The 19,648-nt window shown below is 38.5% G+C and overlaps 1 protein-coding gene across 1 annotated transcript in view; it reads left to right on the top strand.

Moving 5' to 3' along the window:
• The window catches only part of LOC134811929 (sodium channel protein type 9 subunit alpha-like), a 105,906-nt gene that overhangs the window by 242 nt on the left and 86,016 nt on the right, over nt 1-19,648 (top strand). The window lies entirely within an intron of this gene.

The raw sequence follows: 19,648 nt of genomic DNA, 5'->3' as shown, positions 1-19,648 counted from the left end.
AAATAATAAATATCATACTATACTCCTTGGCTGTTGAAACTTCGGTTCCCAAGACCGCCATAGCTACCGGCTTACTATTGTAAAGTTGTAAACAAGCAGGAGAAAAATACAAACTAAACATGTTTAATGACAAAGCATGTTTAGTAACTGGGCATGTTCAGTGACAAAGCATGTTTAGTGACAAGGCAAGTTTAGTGACAAAGCAAGTTTAGTGACAAGGCAAGTTTAGTGACAGAGCAAGTTTAATGACAGATCGTTCACTTCTCAGTACTAACTATATAGCGTGAAAGACACCAAAAGGGGTAATCTGAGCATTGTTAAGCGCGTACTGCGAGAATTAGGCATCGTTCATTTTATTACGTTAGTCAGATTTGACCTTTTCAGATTCCCTTGACCCTCCGTCAGCCACCCTGTACATAGCTCATTGTCTAGCGAGTATAATACAAGCGAAAGCTCTTCCACAATTCGTAGACACAAAAATGATTTCCGAAGTAACAAACCATTTCAAATTGTACGTAAAGAATTTGAAATGTTCCGTCGTGGCCAATGGCCATCACCATGTCGGACACTCATGATTATGATTTTAGCATGAGTATTTGGTGTGTGGGGCAGAAGATACATTCTTAAGCTGATGAATAATAACTTGAATTTGATTTTACTATGTTAGTAGATGTTTATTATCCGGATAGGAACATTTTTTTAAAAGTCGTATTGTTGTGATGTCTAGAGTTCAAAATTTCTGATAATCCCGTATATCAATATAATGCGACCAGGGAAACTGTTCTTTTCAGGTATGTTAGTAAACTTGGATAACTATATTTTCAATTCTCGCTCATGTTATCTCTCTCTCGATTTCGAGCATATTCCAAAAGTTTCACATAAGACAATAGTCTGGCTAAAATGACCTACCTTCACACAGTTTTAAATTTAATGGATAACTCCAACTTATATGAGTTATGCCTCGCATCAACATTAATATACGCCCTATTAACTTATAGTAAGGGGAAAAGTGGCATTCCGTTGGATTTGAATGTTCACAAGGATTTCTCAACGGAATATGGTAGTTAGGACCCCTACAAACATAATTAGACTTGTTGCCAATTTTGTATCTCGACAGAAACACCACTTTTACCACTTTTTACCACCTTTGTACCACCTGTCTGGTTTGCCAAATATCTTTAGTTGTGAACGTCGTAAAAGGCTGCAAATTAACCTAGACTGTTTATCTTATCAAGGAGTAAAACTTTTGTGTGAAAAATTTGTACATTGGACAATCAGCTAATTGGATAATTACCAATTAGTTAATCACCAAAAAATGTGAAAATTTTTTATTGGCTCAAAATGATTGAAATCGTTTGAAACACGGAGAAATGTAGTTTTTAGAAAAACTTCAAAAATTTTTCACTTAAAAATTTTTTTCGAGACTTGGAAAAAAGTTTGAAAATTTGAAAATATTTTTTTCCGCCAAAAGTGATCGAATTGCATGAAACGTGGATAAAAATGCTTTGCAGAAAAACTTCGAAGATTTTTAGATTGGGGAATACTAAAATCATCAATATTTGAAGTTGGAGTTCAGTAAATCTCGACATATTTTAGTAATTAGGAATAGCTTAGCGGAAAGGGCTGAACCTGAAAAAGGTTAACCACACAATATTAGAGTTTCATAACTAATTACAATACAGCTTTATCAAATTCCACATAAAGAAACAGCACAAAAGGACCATTTAAGATCGAACCGATTTTACCTGCTGTACTATCATTTTATTGATTTCAATGATCAAAACCTCTGTACCGTCAATCTTGCCAATCTATACCGGGTATCTGAATGTACCGGACCTCTTATTTACCTCTATAATTAGACCCAGTTGTGCAAGAAATGCGATTTCTCACAGGGGTTTCTTTTAACTGTGCACTTTTTGTCACTCTCGCAACTCGCAAGAGGCCCGGTATTATAGGGGGGTATAGGAAGCGAGTGTAAATATACCTTCCATCATCCACTGTGGCTTTTTTGTATTGTGAATGCGCATGCCGCTTCGTTTGCTATGCCAGATACCTCGAATAACCCCCATATGTCATTGCCAGGGTCGGGATAGAGCTGGAGATAGCATTGAAAAGTTGCTAGAAATAGCTAGATTTAGAGTAAACTGGTGGTAGCTGGGTGGTGCTAGCATGGATGTAGCAGAACGTAGCTACACGGGGTTTCATTGGAGTTGGTTATTTTAATGGCCAAAGAGTGCCGGAACTAAAGTTACTCAAGATTGCAGTTGAGGGGCAGTGTAAACCACGGTGTAGTCAGGGACACAGAGCTACAGTGCAGGAGTACTGCAAGTGCAAAAGAACAGTGCAAGTGATACAGTATGCAACAGTAAAACGCCGAAGAAGGAGATAAGATTGTGGCTGCAGAGGAGGAGAGGAGCTGGAACCTGATTGTGTTTGGGTTGAAAGAAGAGTAGGAAGAAGAGTTTCCTGCTCTGGTAACTGCATTTTTGGAAGAGGTGGGGTGAGAACTTATTTTCAAGCGACAAGGGTGGGCTGGAAGCAACCAGGTACAGCTATCCGACCTATTAAGATCACCGTCCTGAGCTTAACAGCCTTTCATCAGAATCTGATGAAAACAGAGAGACTGACCCACCCTTTTTAGATCCAACGAAACCCTTTATATAAATCGACTTTTCCGCATGAATTACTTCATGGTATCTTCTTATCAAGGCTACAGACCTTGCCGTACCGGATTGATTGATCAAAGTGAGTCTCTTTAGCCCTCTTCTTCTTTAGAGCTTTAGGTTAGTGATCAAACTCTTCGCTACTCGCTCTTCACTGGATCTATCAGGACAGATTCACATCTTTTTAGGTCTCAACCAGCCTTAGTTTTCCTGTTTTCATCATGTAGTACGTTCTGCTACCTCCATTTTAGCACCACCCAGCTTCCATCAGTTCACTCTAAGTCTAGCTTCGTCGGCGTTTTACTGTTGCAGACTGTATCACTTGCACTGTTCTATTGCACTTGCAGTACTCCTGCACTGTAGCTCTGTATCCCTGACTACACCGTAGTTTACACTGCCCCTCAACTGCAATCTTAAGTAACTTTAGTTCCGGCACTCTTTGGCCATTAAAATAACCAACTCCAATGAAACCCCGTGTAGCTACGTTCTGCTACATCCATGCTAGCACCACCCAGCTACCACCAGTTTACTCTAAATCTAGCTATTTCTAGCAACTTTTCAATGCTATCTCCAGCTCTATCCCGACCCTGGCAATGACATATGGGGGTTATTCGAGGTATCTGGCATAGCAAACGAAGCGGCATGCGCATTCACAATACAAAAAAGCCACAGTGGATGATGGAAGGTATATTTACACTCGCTTCCTATACCCCCCTATAATACCGGGCCTCTTGCGAGTTGCGAGAGTGACAAAAAGTGCACAGTTAAAAGAAACCCCTGTGAGAAATCGCATTTCTTGCACAACTGGGTCTAATTATAGAGGTAAATAAGAGGTCCGGTACATTCAGATACCCGGTATAGATTGGCAAGATTGACGGTACAGAGGTTTTGATCATTGAAATCAATAAAAAGTACAGCAGGTAAAATCGGTTCGATCTTAAATGGTCCTTTTGTGCTGTTTCTTTATGTGGAATTTGATAAAGCTGTATTGTAATTAGTTATGAAACTCTAATATTGTGTGGTTAACCTTTTTCAGGTTCAGCCCTTTCCGCTAAGCTATTCCTAATTACTAAAATATGTCGAGATTTACTGAACTCCAACTTCAAATATTGATGATTTTAGTATTCCCCAATCTAAAAATCTTCGAAGTTTTTCTGCAAAGCATTTTTATCCACGTTTCATGCAATTCGATCACTTTTGGCGGAAAAAAATATTTTCAAATTTTCAAACTTTTTTCCAAGTCTCGAAAAAAATTTTTAAGTGAAAAATTTTTGAAGTTTTTCTAAAAACTACATTTCTCCGTGTTTCAAACGATTTCAATCATTTTGAGCCAATAAAAAATTTTCACATTTTTTGGTGATTAACTAATTGGTAATTATCCAATTAGCTGATTGTCCAATGTACAAATTTTTCACACAAAAGTTTTACTCCTTGATAAGATAAACAGTCTAGGTTAATTTGCAGCCTTTTACGACGTTCACAACTAAAGATATTTGGCAAACCAGACAGGTGGTACAAAGGTGGTAAAAAGTGGTAAAAGTGGTGTTTCTGTCGAGATACAAAATTGGCAACAAGTCTAATTATGTTCGTAGGGGTCTTAACTACCATATTCCGTTGAGAAATCCTTGTGAACATTCAAATCCAACGGAACCCTTAAATCGACCACTTTTCCCCTTACTATTAAGTGTGAACTTGAGTAGAGTTATCATCAGGAGCGGGCGTTGTCACGACACACTGGCTGTCCTCTCAGTCTCACTGGTCAATTGTCCATGTTTTAACTTGTTTTAAAACTGTCATTGATGCCATTATGCAAATAACGTCCTCCCTCTCGAAAAACAAAGAATGAGTAAATTGCTGGTTACATCGTGGACAAGAAATATTCCAAAATCAGGAATCAAATATCGCCTGACAACTCTTTGGATCAACTGAGCTCAAGTTTCATGATTATTCTTGATGAGGGCAATAACACGAACCTTACCGATGACGAAAGTTGAGAGCTATGTGACCCTGGTCGTTCGTTTACTAGTTTGTCTATCATGTTCTTTCTTCTGTCTACCGTCTAACGTTAAGAGGAATCGAGTGCTTAGTGTCTCACTGTCTAGTCCGTTATAGATTTCACATTAAACACAATGATCACGCAGCTACATGTTTCTATTTGATCTGATAGACTTGTAAGATAACCATTTCATGACAAGTTTACCGAACTATTTATGAACACTAAGCTCTCCTCAGCAGTCAGCTGTCACTATTGAATAGGGTGGTTGGAAGACACTGGGAGGCACCAAGCTCATCAGTATCAAACTAGACAAGGGAGGATTAAACTGCGATTAAATATGTTGCTCGGCGTCCCAGGTGTTACCAACGGCACCCTATGTCACCTTGGAATATGCCATTATGCCAGTATAGCTAATGTCATGGTATATATATTTTTCATAAAGCATGGCAGATCGTTCAAGATCGATTACTATTATATAAATGTACATTGTACTGTCTAATATAAGGACCAGTAAAGCCCTAATAAGAGCGAGTATGTAGTTAGGATCTTCGTAATCTAGTAGTTGCTGTGAATGTGAACAACTTCTATTTAAGCTACCACCGTGTTTAATCCACGTTTTACTGATTACAGGAATCGCCTTGATGGATTTAGTTGACCGTTAACCTACTCATCAATACTTTAATAAATAAATAAATAGATAACGTAAAGGTATGAACCTGATTGGATGGGTTAATAACATTACGCGTGAAACGTTACGTGGCCTGTCATGACCTTGTGTCATGCCGTGACTTGTACTTATTTATAATATTGATTAATAGTATTAATTGTATTCATATTTCAATATTCTAGAGCTTGTCACCCTATTTCTGCGTGTGGAATCACAACGAAATAATCAAAAAGTAAGTATAGAGTTGAGTAGCGATTCTCTATTGCCGGCATACGGACCATAGTTCATGTTCTTTATTTCAAGTCCGTGTACATTGTCACATTAATGACGGGAATGTACTCGAGGGTTTGAAAAGGTGAATTAACTGTCTAGACGTCCCTGATATATATTACATTTAATGTATTAATGAGTAGACCGTCCAACTTATATACGGCCTCCTACTCTGCTTCTCACAGATCATGATTAAATCTTTTTAGATCTAGCTCTGTTTTTATTTATTAGGTTGTAGCTCGATCGTTTATTTTCAGTTTATTTACACTCCACGTGGTTCACTATGTCAGTTAGGAAATCTAAAATCGTGAGGTGAGGTTCGGGGAGGGGTATTTCTCGTGAGGTGGGGGGGGTATTTCTCCAAATAACCTGACTCCAATACGGACTTTTTGACATCTGAACATTTTTAAATGTAGTCATTTTCCCTTTAGATTATTACTATAGCCTATGTGCCGCTCAAATTCTTAGGAATCGAGTGTTCGAATTTGTCTCGATTGTGTTCGACTGAATTTGTCAACGCATTAAGATTTTGCTAATGATATCGCGTTGACAAATTTTCACAGTGTACTTATATAAGTTGTAGTGGATTTTGATGTGTGCTCATCCGATTTGAAGCGCAGACATTCGAGTTGTTAAGAGCGAAATGCCGACAAAAATCCAAAAGTGTCACTTTTGCGAAATACTGTCAGCTGATTAGCCTACATTCATCACCTGATAAAACCCCTTCAACGCTCATCGTCACATTAATGTTACTGAGAGGTCTCAAAAATACTCGATACAATATTTGCAATCGATTGTGGGCGCCAGCGAATCTGACCGATATTTTGGAACGGAATTAGGGTATTCAGAAACCAATATTATTGATGATTAGTCTATGATCTAGTCTAGCGGAGCAATTTGATTGCCGTTTAGTTCGTATCTTTATTATCCTCACAAGACTATGCTACAACTAAACCCAAATGCCATTTCAAGTTTTACAGTAACAGTTTATTCTTCCTACGACAATCGCTCATATTACTGGTTACAGGGCACCTCTAAAAATTATACGTCAAACAATTTTGAATTTGGGTTCTCCATACTTCAGGCTAATTACTGCATTTACCGCTGTAATGCAGTGTGTCTCATCTCCTCCATAATTGGGATCTGGATCCAGTGTAAAAGAGAAGTTCAATGACGCCACTCCAGTTAAAATAATAATGTAGTGCATGACGTCAAGGGGAAATACTCCCAACAAGCGGCTAAGGGAGAATCTTGCAATTACCCGTCTGAAGAATTTATATACGAAGTATATAATGAAGATCATTATAAAGGAGTATATAATGAAGATCATTAGATATAAAATAACACAGCCTAATTATATGAGCTCCGTAAGAGCGCAGAACTTGGTTATTTCGTCTTTGTTTTGAGTTACTAGTGGTATTGTGGGAGTTACTGGTGGTATTGTGGGAGTTGCTAGTGGTATTGTGGGAGTTACTGGTGGTATTGTGGGAGTTGCTAGTGGTATTGTGGGAGTTACTAGTGGTATTGTGGGAGTTACTGGTGGTATTTTGGGAGTTACCAGTGGTATTGTGGGAGTTACTAGTGGTATTGTTGGAGTTACTAGTGGTATTGTGGGAGTTACCAGTGGTATTGTGGGAGTTACTAGTGGTACTGTGGGAGTTGCTAGTGGTACTGTGTGAGTTACTAGTGGTATTGTGGGAGTTATTAGTGGTACTGTGTGAGTTACTAGTGGTATTGTGGGAGTTACTAGTGGTATTGTGGGAGTTACTAGTGGTATTGTGGGAGTTGCTAGTGGTACTGTGTGAGTTACTAGTGGTATTGTGGGAGTTATTAGTGGTACTGTGTGAGTTACTAGTGGTATTGTGGGAGTTACTAGTGGTATTGTGGGAGTTACTAGTGGTACCGTGGGAGTTGCTAGTGGTACTGTGTGAGTTACAAGTGGTATTGTGGGAGTTACTAGTGGTATTGTGGGAGATACTGGTGGTATTGTGGGAGTTACTAGTGGTATTGTGGGAGTTACTGATGGTATTGTGGAATTACTAGTGGTATTGTTGGAGTTACTAGTGGTATAGTGGGAGTTACTAGTGGTATTGTGGGAGTTACTAGTGGTATTGTGGGAGTTACTAGTGGTATTGTGGGAGTTACTGGTGGTATTGTGGGAGTTACCAGTGGTATTGTGGGAGTTACTAGTGGTATTGTTGGAGTTACTAGTGGTATTGTGGGAGTTACCAGTGGTATTGTGGGAGTTACTAGTGGTATTGTGGGAGTTGCTAGTGGTACTGTGTGAGTTACTAGTGGTATTGTGGGAGTTATTAGTGGTACTGTGTGAGTTACTAGTGGTATTGTGGGAGTTACTAGTGGTATTGTGGGAGTTACTAGTGGTACCGTGGGAGTTGCTAGTGGTACTGTGTGAGTTACAAGTGGTATTGTGGGAGTTACTAGTGGTATTGTGGGAGATACTGGTGGTATTGTGGGAGTTACTAGTGGTATTGTGGGAGTTACTGGTGGTATTGTGGAATTACTAGTGGTATTGTTGGAGTTACTAGTGGTATAGTGGGAGTTACTAGTGGTATTGTGGGAGTTACTAGTGGTATTGTGGGAGTTACTAGTGGTATTGTGGGAGTTACTAGTGGTATAGTGGGAGTTACTAGTGGTATTGTGGGAGTTACTAGTGGTATTGTGGGAGTTACTAGTGGTATTGTGGGAGTTACTAGTGGTACTGTGGGACTTAGTAGTGGTATTGTGGGAGTTACTAGTGGTATTGTGGGAGTTACTAGTGGTATTGTGGGAGTTACTAGTGGTATTGTGGGAGTTACTGGTGGTATTGTGGGAGTTACTGGTGGTATTTTGGGAGTTACTAGTGGTATAGTGGGAGTTACTGGTGGTATTGTGGGAGTTACTAATGGTATTGGTGGAGTTACTAGTGGTATAGTGGGAGTTACTTGTGGTATTGTGGGAGTTACTAATGGTATTGGTGGAGTTACTAGTGGTATTGTGTGAGTTACTAGTGGTATTGTGGGAGTTACTAGTGTTATTGTGGGAGTTACTAATGGTATTGTGGGAGTTACTAGTGGCATTGTGTGAGTTACTAGTGGTATTGTGGGAGTTACTGGTGGTATTGTGGGAGTTACTAGTGGTATTGTGGGAGTTACTGGTGGTATTTTGGGAGTTACTAGTGGTATAGTGGGAGTTACTAGTGGTATTACGGGAGTTACTAATGGTATTGTGGGAGTTACTAGTGGTATTGCGGGAGTTACGTCTAGTGGTATTGTGGGAGTTACTAGTGGTGCTGTGGGAGTTACTAGTGGTATTGTGGGAGTTACTGGTGGTATTGTGGGAGTTAAAAGTGGTATTGTGAGAGTTACTAGTGGTATTTTGGGCGTTAAAAGTGGTATTGTGGGAGTTAAAAGTGGTATTGTGGGAGTTACTAGTGGTACTGTGGGAGTTACTAGTGGTATTGTGGGAGTTACTAGTGGTATCCACCTCGCTACTTTCGACACTAACCGACACTTGACAGATCTGCCAACTTTTGGTTTTGCGTTTAACCGTCTAACAGTATGGCAGCTTCTGTTCTACCGTTTATCAAGTATTTACAGCGTCTACAGAGTTTTAAGAATGTATCATATAATATGATATCCGGATATTACATATAATATGAACTCTTAGTTTGTGAAGAAACTATCTATATGATAGCGGACCCGATACGAAACGTTCCGTGGACTATTGATTCAATGATACTAATGGTATGTATCTGGTAAAGTTTCCTTAAAATCCCGATTTTTGTCGATTCAGAGTGACAATTTTCGCAGACGAAAACTTCTCATTCCTGTCGATCTTGTTGTAATTCTGTTCTTAAGAGACACTGTTAATGAAATAATAACTTTAATTTTCTCAGTTAAAGATGGGGGAGCAACTTTTAGAATATAGTTTAAACATACTGATACAATGAGTAGGGATTAGGAATCTTTAAGTTTCCTCGTTTCCATGTCACATATTATATGACAGCTGATAACTTGGGATAGACTTGTTGTCTTGACCTCCCGGATGCCTATTTCATTGCTGCTGGAACAAAGAGTTCCTAAAATTATTGACAATATCTTGATCTGGCGATGTAAAGAATAGTGTTTCCTAAAAAAACCTCTTTGTTATTCTGATTGAGTGTGTATTATAATGTAATGGTGATACTGGACATTGATTCATGTGTTGCAAATTTATTCTTATAAATTGATTAAAAGATAATGACGTGGATGACTAAAACATAATTTCATAGTTGACCAAAACGCATTAAGATCTTTCATCTTAAACACTTTTGTTCAAAAAGTTAATAAAAATATGCTAACTAAATTGGAATTATAAATGTTAAAATAATTGAAAATGAATCACTAACCTTGTTGGTTACTAGGATTGCTAATATTCGATGATGTTACATCGCATTGATTATTACACATACACAATTATGATCAAGAATTATTAATTCTATGATTGTAACCTCTCAGATAGAGTCCCTTCTTTCCATCTTGATATTTGATTGGACGTTTATCGAGATTAATCATTAGGCATAGTTTATTAAGTTAATTTATTTATGCGATATTTTTGCATCTTTTGGTAGATTTTACTCCTTGAACTTTCAATTGACAATTGAACAACCCTGATCACTGCAAATTTAAAGATACGATTGGGATATAACTTCGACATGAGGTAAACTAAACATGTTATCTGTTGCCGATACCTCTAACCACCACTATTGAAACCACCCACCTTCCTCCAGTAAATTTCAGACAAATTATGCTGCTCTACTTGTGAACTTGTCTAGCTCTTTGAAAATGAAAATAATAACCTATAAGTACCCTAAACAACCCCACAGCGACGGTTCATGAAATGAGCCGCTTATCAGTCGCACACTACAGTCAGGGCCGATCAAGGTCTCCCGGGAGGAGGCGCTCCACTCAGGATTCTCCACACCCGCCTGCACCCTATCCGCTGGATTCCATCGGAGGGAGACGAAGTTCCCCAGTTGTATCTTATTTATCTGTAGTAAGTAATCCGGTACTGTTTCTATTCAATAACCCTAATACTTCAAATTTGAATCTAATCTCACTCTGAAGCCCATATATTATGCATATTAATTAGGAGTTACCGTATTTTATGATAATCCAATATCGAAACTGCATTAGAATTTTGTGATCACGTACTTCCAAACTATCCTATCTTGAGAGGTCGAGATCAACCAATAACAATCTGATCCATACTGACCATAGCGAATCCGTATGAAATGTGCTATTGTGAAATGTATTGCTCAAATGAATTTCTGCGGTGGCTGAAAAATGTGGTATAAGCAGACAGACTGACAGACGCACTGAATACTTCATAACCTCTGGATCACTGATTACTGTCGGAGATCAGTCGCCTTACAAGCAAGAACGAAAAGTTGAACTCTATTTTCTGCAATAAGTTTCTGAATATTTACCCTTGCCATTGTGTCCGGTTTAAATCTAACTCGGTCGTTCTCTTGCCGCCACAATCTCCCATCCACAATCTCTGGTTGCTATTTATGCGTAGATACGGGTTACGCATGTATAGCTAATGACGTCCGTATTTCTATTTGATAATTTCAGGGCATTAATCTCCTGTCCTAGGTTGATATGACATGAGGTAGGGCAGCAAAGTAGAGTACATTGATTTTAATGTAGCTAAGCGTGCTTAAACCGTTGCATGTCCGTAATTTATGCCTGTGCCTGTTCTGCATTAGCCGTCATACATAGACCCACATATCATGTACATTAGTCCAGTTCCATTGACCACTACAAAACGTTGGCATTTCTTTGCTAGGCCTTGGCCCTCTCTCTTACTTTGTGTGGAGCTGAATAGCGACCAGAAAATACAAGGTTATCGTGGGTGAGTGTGTATGCTGAGGCAGGCTCGCCTGTTATTGTAGCGCGGCTATGAAAAGAAAATATGTATTTCTATAACAATACCTTGGATTCCCTAACAATGGCACTCCAGGATACTGGGTTTCCTTTTGGTGTGTCGGTTCTGAGTGCTCAGTTCATCTGGCCACTCTGTGTCAGCTCCGCTCTCATTTGTCCGACCTATTTCACTGACACAGAATCTCATGAGCGAGTTGGCAATCGCGAGAATATCGTGGGTACTTGGAGGACTTCAGGGTTATTTCCTACGTACCACGTACCGTCTGGATAGGGTCTGAAGTACGTGAGTTAGGTTTGCATTTTGGGATAATTTTGAGGTGCGCAGTTGAGGTAAAATTATCTTACAGTTGTGCTCCAGGGATTATAAAATGTCTCTAGTTAGTAGTATACTTTATAATTCCTGCCGTTCCGTTTATACATTTATATGATCTCGGAGACTAACTTGCCCGAATTTTACTTGCTGCACAAGAATTGTGTTTCAGCTTCTTGCTCTTTATTTTCAATGGAATCCGTTCACTGTGATTCAGTTTAGAAGAGATTGTAAGTTATTCAAAAGAATATAAATGTCAGCTAATATTAGCTTTTCTTTATTTTGTCACTGTTCGATGACCACGTAAAATTGTTAGTATGTTGACACAACAATATTATCATGATCCATACTTGAAACATTTACTTAAAAATCACAGAATTTTGGAAGTGCTGGGTCCTGCGAATGAATTTGATCCGAAGCTCTGCAGATGCCTTAAAATAACGATTCGAGTGTTTGATGTTTAGAATGCCAGTACTTAATGTTTAATATTTTAGTTCTAAATGTTTAAGATTTCAGTGTTAAGTGTTTAGGGTTGCCCTGTTGAATACCTTATAGATTGCAATCCTAGTATAATCACAATGCTGATTGTTCAAGGTTGCAGTTTTGAATGTTTAGGATTTCAATGCTGAATATTCAAATTGTATCTGTAGTACTATACGTCTAGGATTGCAGCGCAGGATTAAAATTCTAGATGCTTAGAATTGAAGTGCTAAAGGTTTAGGATTTCAATGCCTAATTTTAAGGATTTCAGTGCTAGATGTTTAAGATTGTAGTAAAGGTCAAGGAGGTTTACAATTGTTAGATGTTTAAGATTGCATTGTTGTATGTTAATAATAGCAGTGTTGAATGTCTAGGAATATAATGCTGAACGTCAAGGGTGCACCGCTGAATGTTTGGGATTACATAGCTCAATGTTTACAATTACAATGCTGAGTGTTTGAGATAACAATGCTGAACGTTTAGGTTTGCAACTTTATATATGTTAAGGATTGGCGGCAAGAGCTACCTCTAATCGTATTATCAGGTACAAGTTAACTTCCTGCGACTAGACCTTTAAGAAGCTGTATTTCCACAATTTCTCCTACAAATGTACAGTACTCGAGGCTTGCTGTTATAGGCTAATGAGACACAGTGTAGGGGTATCCGGATGTTAATCTTGCTCAAGGTTAGAATGTACATCTTATACCAGGTTGCTGCTTGCAGCGACTCAGTGAGTGCGCATATAGTCAAGCCACATGGAATTGGTTGCTAATCAATTGCTTAATATAATATAAGCACAAGAATTAAACCCATATCGTCAAAATGGGCCAAATGTTATAATTTGTCGTGTGAGAAACTGAATTTGCAATAGAGAATTGAACACTAACCATTCTGAATCTCTTTGAATATGTTTCGTTCTTAATTTTTTAATTCGAACAATATAAATCACATCCGAGATGTCCGCACGAACGTTGATATTGATCTACGTTGTTATCCCCAAATCACAAACGATTGGATGGACTCGTTTTAAGAAGACAGAACAATATATGTTTTTATTTTTCCGAAAAGGAGATTCCAAAAACTTTTAGACCGACACTAAATCCTCTGTGGTATTGTACTTCTAATTTAAAACTCGTCCTGAAAACGATCTCAGCTCAGTTTTGTTCGGCTCAACTAGGAGACTGACTTAATTCAGTATATTACTATTATTTCTAGTTAGGTCTGATAAAATTCGAGGGGAGATGATTTAAAAGTGACTTGATCGATATTATTTATACTTATTTTGCTGGGATGCGGTCGCAACCTATAGATAGTTTTTAAGTTTTATTAGTGGTTTGATGATGTCTGACACGTATAAATTATAATATGACATAGCAATTTCTAATAAATCCTGAGGTTTGCAACTCATGAAGGAATCATTTTTGGAGATTTATATAGTTATTTAGCGTAGTGAACAATACTCTTACTAATCTTTATAGCCTCGATTTCTATTATTTTTAACACTGGCGTCGCCGGTCATTCCATGCTACAACATCCAGTGATAACTTGCCGAATACTTAAGAGTGGAATTCCTACATCGACATACTACTAATCATGAAAACAGCCAATTGTAACTTGAAGTAAGTCTCAGCACTAATCACTATGTCACTACAGCAGTAGCACAGCTTTGATTTTATATTTCAACTCTAACTGCTCCGATAACAAGGTAATCTGCTCGATTATTGTGTATTAATGATGTTACATGGTCCAATTAGAGCCGTTTTGTTCTCGACCAATTAGGCCGGGCTATCGCTAATTAAATCAGGTTATCAGGGCCGCAAAATGTCGCTATTCTGGGAAACGTTTTGCTATCAGAACTAGTTATTACTTTATTAGGCTTGAGGCCCAGTAAATTCAGTAATTCACTTCACCCACACATCAGTCGGAGGGAGCTCGGCTCTACTGTGCACTTCATTTTTGTGTTTTTACCAGAATTCACCAGTCCATGTAAACCGGAAGGTGTTACTTGGACGGAATTTGCACAAAGCTGAGCCGATCAGGATTCAGTGTGGTCTAGTGTAGTGTTAGCCGGGAGAGCTATGGTATGGCTAAATCCTTCTGAAATATGGGGTTATAGGACGTAAACTATTTTACTTATCATCACCCAGAGATTGGCCAGTATGAACACTACCTCCCACAATACCTGTCAACCAGGTCTTGCGGAGGGTTGGACGTGCAAAGTACCACGGCACTTTCCTGTCTGTTTCCCACAGAGTGTAGTTCATACGTCAGAGATTTCGGTGGGGTTCTGCATTCTGCAAGTTCCTAAATAAGGTTATTCTATATAGTTCGCAGCTCTTACTCAGCGTTATTAATAAACGGAGGAGTCCCGGAGGAGTAGATGAATGGTAGCGTTAAATGTTTGTTGTGATTGTTCTAGTTTATTTCCAAGGATACTGTTGGACCATAGATTCTGGAAGTATGGAGAGTAGGTCTAACTAGATAGGGGTGTACCCTGCGGCTTTGCTAAACTTTTATATAAAGGGTTGAGCGTACTTCGGACCTGCAAGCAGTAACAACAAGGGTTTATACTTATTTATTTATACTCACGGACGGTAATTGATATAGTGCAGAGTAGAGCCTGTACGGAACCCGCAGATTCAGATATTACTACTCACTACCGACAAGCAGTAAAACTTAGTTAACTAGGTTTTAATAATAAAAAGAATTGGCACTGCATCGTGCATATCTCTCTCTACAACCAGGTTCTCTAAACGAAATCTGGAAAGCCGCTAATTTCTTGCACATTGAAAACGTGAACAATCATCCCAGTGGATCGAGCTTTTGGTTAGATTGAGCACGTCCTTGTACATTATTGCTAGATTATCGACACTATCTTGCAGTGCTGATTTTCAGTTGGCGTAGTTTTCAGATGTTGATAAATATGTGCTATCACTCCTGACTTCAGTAGTGCTGACCTTGGCGTCAAAAGCGAATGCCATGTTTTAGCGATCCACACGCATACCAAGTCTAGCTCTCGCTGTGAAATGTCTGCTTCCCTCAAACCCAGAACTCGTGATTCCCTCGACTTGTAGGGGCTCTTTTTTCACCTCGTATATACCTCTAGTTAAATACTAGTTTGGGAATAAAATTAGTATCCTCTTTTTTACCGTCCTTTTGACAGTGCTAAGTGCCGAACTTTAGTGTATTCCCAATTGTACCAATTGTTGTAGATTTTACTTCGTGACAGTGACGGTGTCGTGGCGGCTCTAGTCTGTACGTATCTCTCCAATATTAGGATTGTACTGAGTCTTGATGATCCGGATCTTACAAGTGTCTGTGACCACCTCGCGACTCTCCTAGCACTGAGCTCTCAAATACATCTGCTGAGATCATACATGTATTATATCTATAATTATCACACATAATAGTAACTCTAATTTCTCTATGTTTAGACCTTTATGTTCCTTTAACTACTCACATTTTTGCTTACTAAATATTGCCCATTTACTAACTAAATATTGCCCTGCCCATTCACTTAAAATTTGTTAGTTATTCATTACAAGCTATTAAGGGTTTACCCCTCGATATGGTCCTGTTCTAATTTAGTTTCGACTTAGAGATCTTATTTTTTGCGCTCCGGAATGTTAAAGTTAAATCAGACGCACTGAGCTGGAAATATTTGAAACGCTCATCTTGCGACTCATCTGTCAATTGTACAATGATGAAGCCTTGTGAATTTTTTGGAGCTTACCTAATTGTTGTAACCGTTTTAGGATTTTCTGCTGCTTATATGAGAGATCATCTCTGTGTTCTTCCATTCCATTCAACTCCAGTGCACGACCTGGTATCGGCTGTCTTGAGGATGCCATTCTGTTATGAGAGTCTTTTTTTTCAGATATACAATTTTATGTTTCTGTCAAGGACATGCCTGTGACAGCTTTCAAGTGTTACACATTTAAGTATCTTGGTTCTTGGCATGCTAGTAAATGTAAATCGCGTCAATCCTTCCTTCCAGACTGCTCCATGGCTAGTTTGACTCTGCGACCCGTAATGTTGCTTTTCGTTACTCTGTATCAACCATTATCTGGTGCACCTTTTAATCCTTAGTTCCGCGTTCGTGTCTACACCTTTTGGGTGGAAACATGTCAAATTTTACGGATATTTCAAGGTCATACTGATTGGTATGGAAGTTCTGAAAGTGAAACTTTAGCAACACGCCTATATATATTTTATACCTCCTTCAGTGTTCTACAGAAAAATCTTGAAACGACAATATTTTCCTTTCTATTTATACATCAAGAATAATGATATAGCCTATCAAGCGATAAAGTGATGCCTGCTGACGGCAGATGATTACCTTTCTTTCAAAGGTAAAGTGTGGCGGGTGCGGTTGTAAGATATTCGTATTGTCAGTTTGATGTCTAAATTTTCAGTGTGATTATGACGGCTGCTAAAGCCCGTTGAAGTATAGTTATACGCGCTTCGTCTGCAACAATGAACATGTTCGTTACTCTACTTTTGTTCGTATCTTAAGTGGAATTAAGAATAGTCTGGTGTTCCAAGTAATTCTCTGTTTTCTGTTCAGTAGAGTTTGTTAAAGTTCATTGTCCCGGATCAGATCTTGCATAAATCTGGAGTGTAAACAGCATAAGAATAAGATATTATTAGTGTCATCGAATTTTTAAAAGTTTAGAGTTTGACTTTTAAGCTTGTCAGACTGTTTCCTAATTTATGAGCTTATAAAGATTTTGCGTTTACCTTTTCGTACTTCCTTCTTAACATGCTATTTCTTGTTTTCATTTCCTAAACCATTTATGGAATAGAATCTTGCCGTCAAATCATATTCATAGCAATATTTTTAAATGTATGCTAAATTTGATGAAATATGAGTGCTGAGTAGCAACTTGCAAAATGTATAGCGATGAGTCCATCTTTAGAATCCAGACGGTATAACTTTTTGGTAAAAGGACACGCAATTTTTTGGTGAGTAGATAAACATTCCAAAGATCCCAACGCGACGATTGCACGTTTACAAGTCTCAGTTTTAGGAGAATCAAATCATTATTCCAATATGCTGTGAGATAACTTATATCAGTCTGGGCACCGTATTGTGTAAATCATAAAGTTATATTTTAAAAAATATCTTTGTCGCATATTAGCGGGGTAGTAAATACTGTTTTTTCGTTTCGTAAGACTGATCAGAGTCAGAATAATCATATCCCTTATCAGTTGCTCTTCTGTTGTTAGGGAGCGTTCATGTTTAAGACCCACAAGGCCCGGACCCACAAGGCCCAGACCAGCAAGGCCCAGATCAGCAAGGCCCAGACCCACAAGGCCCAGGCTCACTGCACTTTTCGCCGCACTTTTCGCCGCACTTTTGTGTTGCCTCTGCCTAAAAAGTGTACCGGAACCAGTGACACTGCCTCTACGAAGGCTAGCAAGGAACACGTTAGATGTCACTGTACAGCTGCAACCCGCCTGAAGGGATACTCTTCTTTCACTTAGCACCACCTGCAACTCATGTACTTTACAAATGCCTAAACCCCCGTTTATATGCAATATATGATGTCCTCACACAATTACAATTGTGTCAGTGAGTTTAAAGTATTCCACTCTCTTGGCCTCGTACATTTTAAGTTACTCCGATCATAGTTCAGCTTCTAGGCATAATCGTTTTCCAGAAACATATGCAGAGCTCATTTGGACTCCTTTGTAAAAGTGGCATGCCTCAATTAGACCTTTATATCCCTATGTGGCACTCAAGGCTGTGGCAAAAATGGTTTGTCAATCCTTTCTCTTTTCTTTTTTTTTGACCTGATTCCAGAATGTCTAATGAAAACTAGTGTTTGATGTATTCTGCAAGCTATAACATGTCTCTCCCAAATGTATCGTTTGATTCCGTTTTAGCACGTTATATGTGATAATAGTACAGACAGATCCGTCTGACAACTTCGATTTACCGACACAACGAGCTTTCGTAGGATTTTTGACATTTTCAGTTCCACTAGGTGTCCTTTATGACTAACTAACTTTTCCAAACTTTTGCACGAGTCTTAGAGCCACTTTTAATCATGTTTCTTGCAAGTCAAATATCTTTAGCTGTGAGTACCGTAGAAGGCTGAAAGTTCATCGAGGGTGTTTACCCAATAAGAAGCGTTTTGTTTCTAACATTTTGTCAAAAATACAAATTTTAAAAATGTTTTTATTGGTTCAAATTGATCAAAATTGCATAAATTTCGGAGAAAAGTAGTTTTCACAAAAACTTTGAAAAGTTTACGTTTCAGGAATTCTAAAATCACCAAAATTTATAGTTACAGTTCAGTAAATGTGAGCAAATTTTGGAGGTTCAGAAATTACTTAGTCAAAGGTTCGTGAACCACTCATAAGAGCTTCAGAAGTAATTACAGTACAGCTGACGTCAGCAAAATAAGACGTCAACAAAATAAAACTTCGCAAATTTCCTTTATATTAATATTTCAGTGAACTGAACTCTGTTGACTTACTGTTTAAATCAGTGAGGTGATCCCCACCGGCCAACCAACCTACGTGTCAACAGTCTATTCACTATTTCATTTGAGCTATCTACGTTAAATTGACTTTTAATACTTTCGAAACTACAAACAATGTGAGTTTATCATCTCGAAGTCTATTATTTGTCATGGTATAATTAATGTTATCCCTCTTTTGTGTAAAAATGAAACACACAAATCATGGAATATTAGCAGTTTTCTCGAAGGTTCCTTGTCTTTATCAGTTTGAATGTCCCAAAAGAACCAATTCTATATTCAAGTGTAATTGTTGTTAAATCAAACTTTTATCCCACCTATAACACCTAAAATCACCCTAAAAGTCACGTCCCTCCACTCATGGCTACTTCACCCTAGTACTTCACATGCACACGAATACTTTGTGAACTTTAGAAGTAATAATGATACATTAAACCCTTAACTTATCTAGGGACCCCCAGTACCCTGACATACGCCTTAACCCGGATGTTGCAAGGTAACTAATCAGTTAATGGCTGCCTAATTAGCCAGTGTCTCAGGCCCCTGGGAGTTAACTGTAATCTTTATGAGAATCATATTATGTTTGTTGGGTTATATGTTCTGGTGTTGGCGGGAATGATAGGTTTTTGTATGGTGCGCTAACCGTACCTTAAACGACCCTTAGGCGACGGTCAACTAAATTGCCTTTTGTTTCGTTTTTGGAGTGGTGCTGAAATGTTTGTTAAGGGTTTCCTACTCAGTGCGGCTGAAACTTGTTAAGGCTCATTGGTTGGGAGATGTCGGCACAGGTGTTGAGGCTTAACGAGGAACAAACTTTTAAAAACCGCTTACATCGTGCAGAATGGCA

This window comes from Bolinopsis microptera, chromosome 2 (genome assembly GCF_026151205.1).
Source record: "Bolinopsis microptera isolate Bmic1 chromosome 2, MBARI_Bmic_1.0, whole genome shotgun sequence".
Taxonomy (NCBI): domain Eukaryota; kingdom Metazoa; phylum Ctenophora; class Tentaculata; order Lobata; family Bolinopsidae; genus Bolinopsis; species Bolinopsis microptera.
Note: the sequence above shows the minus strand (reverse complement) of the source record. Positions and strands in the feature narration are given on the sequence as shown.